At 33.9% G+C, this 6,048-nt stretch overlaps 1 protein-coding gene across 2 annotated transcripts in view; it reads left to right on the top strand.

Moving 5' to 3' along the window:
- Positions 1 to 471: 471 nt before the first annotated feature.
- LOC106881993 (uncharacterized) overlaps positions 472 to 6,048 on the top strand; it is a 24,566-nt gene continuing 18,989 nt past the window's right edge. Inside the window, exon 1 of one of the 2 annotated variants that reach the window (XM_089342368.1) lies at positions 472 to 721. The gene's annotated coding sequence lies outside the window, so the exon portion shown is untranslated. Of the gene's footprint in view, positions 722 to 2,168; positions 2,328 to 6,048 lie in introns of those variants that run through there. The other variant, XM_089342367.1, reaches the window with a different exon arrangement.

Raw genomic sequence — 6,048 nt, 5'->3', positions numbered from 1 at the left:
CAAAGCCTTGTGAGTGGATTTGGTAGTTGGAAACTGAAGGAAGCCTGTCGTATATCAGTACATATTGTAAAACTGAGTTTGTGAGTGTGTGTGTGTGTGTTGAATCTATAGAAATCCACACCTTACAAGATAGCAATTTGGCAGTCGCGCCAATGGATTCCTCATTGTCGAAAATGCCCGGAATCGGCCATTTATTATTTTTTCTTCCTTCCTAACAGGTGAATTTTTGCCTTAAAAATAATTCTAAACCATAACTTCTAACAATTTTCAAGTCCGAGCATTTGCAAACATGACTTAAGTCCCCTTCTAGCGACGGCGTAAAAAGAGAGAGGGGGGAGAGGGAGAGAGAGGAGGAGAGAGGGGGGAGACAGAGAGATAGAGGGGAGACAGAGAGATAGAGAGGAGAGAGAGGGGGAGAGAGAGAGAGAGAGAACGACAACAGATTTTTAAAATTTCGTCTTTTTAGTGAGTGATACACAATATAAATGATATTTTCCGTTTCTCCAAATTTGCTGAATCCGTTGCTCTATTCATAGCGAGTAGACACGCTCCTTCGCAAACGATCAGCTATTATTTTGTAAACAATGTTACAAAACTGTTCATATTTTCAAAAGGAGAGATCTGACTCTCACATCTCTGCGGGAGAAGATAGGCCTCTCTATTCCTCTTACAAATCTTGCGTCCGTGTACCAAATTTGCCTCAGTTGATGCTTTTACTCAGGTAATTTTAACTTCATCCCGTGCGAAGCCAGGCTATAGTGCTAGTATATATATACATGTGTGTGTATTTGTGTGTGTGTGTGTGTGTGTGTGTGTGTGTGTGTGTGTGTGTGTGTGTGTGCAGTTTGTGTGTATGTGTTTGTCCCCTCAACATTGCATGACAACTGACGGAGCGTTTACGTCCCTGTAACTTAGCAGTTTGGCAAAAGAGACCATTAGAAGAAGTTCTAGGCATACAAAAAATAAGTCCTGGGGTCGATTTGCTCGATACATGGGCTTGATACATGCATACATATATATACATACATGCATACATACATATACATACATGCATACATACATACATATACATACATGCATACATACATACATATACCTACATGCATACAGACATATACATACATGCATACAGACATATATATATATGCATACAGACATATACATACATGCATACAGACTTATACATACGTGCATACATACATATACATACATGCATACATACATATACGTACATTCATACAGACATATACATACATGCACACATACATATACATGCATACAGACATATACATACATGCATACATACATATACATACATGCATACATACATACATATACATACATGCATACATACATATACATACATACATATACATACATACAGACATACACATGCATATACATACATATACATACATACATACATACATACATACATGCATACATACATATATACATACATGCATACATACATATATACATACATGCATACATACATATATACATATATGCATACATACATATATACATATATGCATACAGACATATACATATATGCATACAGACATATACATACATATACATACATGCATACATACATATACATACATGCATACAGACATATACAAACATGCATACAGACATATATATACATGCATACAGACATATACTTACACATGTATACATACAGGCATAAATACATGTATACATATACATACATGCATACATACATATAATCCTTGTGTTAAAAACACAACTCCACCATGTGATATCTTGATAGATAGAGGGATAGATAGATAATACATAAATATGAGTCTAGACTCATGAGTCTAGATACATAAATATGAGTGTATTCTCATATTTATGTAAGTCAAAAGCTATAGTATAACATCTACGACTGTGTAGAACCACACACAACACACACACTTACACACACACAAGCACACACACGCACACATACACACTCTCATACGTAGATAAACATTCATATTTGTCTACTTCTTTCTCCATTCCCACACAACGCACATGCACACACACACACACACACACACACTCACACACACTCATAAACACATTTATGTACTTCTGTATTCATACATTGGCTTAGTATGTGTGTGGATGCGGAAGTGTATTATAATTATTATCATCCCTATTGCCTGTGTGTGTGTGAGTGAGTGTGTGTGTGTGCGTGTGATAAAAAGCAGCACCACTAATCATTTCAGTCATTATGGTAGTATCACGTTGAAGTGTGAACATCTTGTGTTCTATGAAAGCAGGATTTACATCAGAACAGGATACATTCATGTATATGTCTATGTACAAGCAAAGTAAATATGGATATATCTGCTTAATTTTTAAAAATTTAACGTATCTATCTATCTATCTATCTATCTATCTATCTATCTATCTATCTATCTATCTTTCTATCTATCTTTCTATCTATCTGTCTGTCTATCTATCTATCTATCTATCTATCTGTCTGTCTGTCTATCTATCTATCTATCTATCTATCTATCTATCTATCTATTTATCTATTTATCTATATTTATATACCTTCCTATCTATCTATCTATCTATCTATCTATCTATCTATCTATCTATCTATCTATCTATCTGTATATCTATCTTTCTATCTATCTATCTGTTTATCTATCTATCTAGCTATCTATCTATCTTTGGCAGTAATTACAGCTTCAATTCTATGAGGCATGGACTCATACAAAGTTTGAATTGTTTCCAAAGGAATTTTCATCCATTCCTCAGCTAAAACAGTCTCCAGTTCTTGTAGTGATGATGGTGGAGGATATCAACTCATTACTTGTTTTTCTAAACTGCACCATAAATGTTCAATAATATTGAGATCTGGGGACTGTGGTGGCCAGATTCAACTAGAATGTTCCTCCTGCCATTCAGTAACAACTTTAGCTGTGTGAATTGGTGCATTATCATCCTGAAAGATTGTATTTCCCTTTGGAAACAGTTCTGCAACCATAGGATGAATTTGATCAGATAAAATGCTTAAATGGTCTTAACTATTAATTCTGCCATGAAGGGAAACCTTTGGGCTGGCAGATTTCCAAGATATAGCCTCCCAGATCATCACAGATCCTCCTCCATGTTTAACAGTTGGAAAAAGGCAATCTGGGTCAAATGCTTCTTTAGGCTGTCTCCACACATATACTTGGGTGGTGGTTGGAAATAAGGTAAAGGATAAATCATCTGAGAAAATAACATTCTTCCACTGCTCTAGGGACAAATTCTGTAGGTTTTTACTCCACTCTAAACTCTTTGCAACGTTTGTTTTTGAAAGTAGTGGTTTTCTGATTGCAGCCCTCCCATGAAATGCAGCTTTGTGCAGCTCCCAGCAAACAGTTTTTGTGGAAACTGGGTTCTCGAGGTGGTCATTAAGCTCCGCAGTAATTTTGGAAGCTGAACTTTTGTGATCCTATCTAACAATTTGTATAAGAGTCTGACGGTCCCGATCTGACAGTTTTGGTTTTCTTCCAGAGCTCTGTTTTAATGAGGAGGTTTTTCCCTCTTTCTCAAAAGCTGTCATTACTTTTGAGACAGTACTTCTTGATACACCAAATATTTCAGCTGTTTTCATTATGCTAGCACCTGCCAATCAAGCACCAACAATTTGTCTTCTTTGAAAGTCCAATAGATCTGTCATTTTAATGAATTTTAATTAACTTTTTCTGATGATATCTGAAAAGAAAAAGCAATTTTAGCAAAACATATTAAGCAACACTAATAATAAATCAAAAAACATAAAAATAAACAAGCTTTTGACGGTTTTATAGATATTTCAAAATTATGATGTTAGGTGTTTCCATTATTTTGTCCAACCCCTGTATATATCTGTCTATCAATATTTACATATGTAAGGATGTGTGTGTGTATATATATATATGTATATATATATGTGTGTGTGTATATATATATATATATATATATATATATATATATATATATATATATATATATATATATATATATATATATATATATAGATAGATAGATAGATAAGTGTGTGTGTGTGAGTATGCATATATATATATGAATAAATGTATATATATATACACACACACACACACACACACACACACACACACACACATATTTATATCATATTTTTATGTTCCCATTTCCATGTTTGCATCAGCTCGATGGAATTTGCTGAAGCAAAATTTCTCTAACTGGACATGTTTATGCAGATGTTTGGAAACCTGTTTGTTTTTATCATGTTCCTGTGTAAGCCTTCCTTATGTCATGACATTTATTATTGTTTTATCTATATTTTTTTCATTTTTTCCCTTTTTAATTTGTGTGATTGTATGCGCATGTGAGTAAATGTATATTTAAATACATAGTAAATGTGTATGTATGTGTATATGTGTATGCATGTATGAGTGTAAGACTGTATCTGGTGCATAAGAGCAACTGATATGCACGTGTCTCCTTCCTTTATATGTATATCTATGTACATACACTTGTATATCTGCGGTTGTACGTGTGTTGATTGATAGGAGGGTGTACATGTGTATATATATATATATATATATATATATATATATATGTATGTATATGTACCACTATACATATGTACATATATGTATATTCATGTATGCGGAGAGTGTGTATATATGCCTGTATGAGGGTGCATATATGTATAGGTTTATGTTTGTGTACGAGTATATTTATGTCTGTAAATGTTTAATATAAATGTAGGCATTTATCTATGTGAGGATGAAGTTGTGTATACATATGTAAATATATGTGTGTGTGTATATTTATACATATATATGCATATACATGTATATATATGCATATATATGTGTGTGTGTGTGTGTGTGTGTGTGTGTGTGTATGCATATATGTATATATATTCACACACACGTGTATGTATGTATGTATGTATGTATGTATGTATGTATATATATATATGTATATATGTATGTATGTGTGTGCGCGTATATATATATTAATCCCCAAAACAGAATAAGAATGTAACAGACGACAATAAAAACATACAGACTGATAGACGATACAAAGATGGACAGGAAAAACCAGGACAGATCATTCGTGGCCTTCTCTTCATCAGTCAAGTTTCCAATTATGTTTACAGTTTTGGCCTGTTACACTTGAGACTGTTCAAAATTGGTTGACCCCAAAAATCTAAGCTCAGAGCATTAAATTTTTGAAAGAAAGTAAGTGAATGTGTATGACAACACAGACACAAAAAAAAACGAGAAAATGGAGAAAATGTTACGTGATTACAAATACAAACAACTAGAGACTAAGAACAGGTGTCTTTTGAGTAATAAGGACAAGTTAAGTTGAACTGGCATGTGGAGTGAAAGCCTTGGGCCACAAACATAGATGAAAGACAGGAGACAGGAAGATAAGCTGTTCTACACACTTTTCTTATGTATATCTGTATTGACTTTGTCATTCTTTTCCAAATAAATTCCACTTCATATTTGAGGTTCTGATGAAGCTATAAGGTGTTATTCAGGCACTCAACTAAAAGTCCTCTGTAACTAAAAGCAGAAACAGCCGTAACGTAATGAAGTACATAAGACAATCATTTATTCTTTTGTCATCTCTCTTTCTTATTATCACTCTATAATCAGCCAGCACTTCATCCTGAAACATGCACACACACACACACACACACACACACACACACACATACACACACACACACACACACATACATACACACATGCACACACGCACGCATGCATGCACACACATGCACACATATATAATGCAGTTTGGCATAAGAGAGCGATAGAATAAGTATTAGGCTTACAAAAAAATAAGTCCTGGGGTCAATTTGCTCGACTAAAGGCGGTGCTCCAGCATGGCTGCAGTCAAATGACTGAAACAAGTAAAAGAGTAAAAGATATATACATATATAATTTAGAGAAAAAAAACCACAATTATTGAATTCATCCATGAAAATCCACAGTCAGATATAGAAAAATTTAATAAGTAAATACACTAAAAAGACCTATAATAAAAATCCAAAAAGCACAAAGT

Source organism: Octopus bimaculoides, chromosome 26, assembly GCF_046866305.1.
Source record: "Octopus bimaculoides isolate indiv1 chromosome 26, ASM4686630v1, whole genome shotgun sequence".
NCBI classification, from domain to species: domain Eukaryota; kingdom Metazoa; phylum Mollusca; class Cephalopoda; order Octopoda; family Octopodidae; genus Octopus; species Octopus bimaculoides.
Note: the sequence above shows the minus strand (reverse complement) of the source record. Positions and strands in the feature narration are given on the sequence as shown.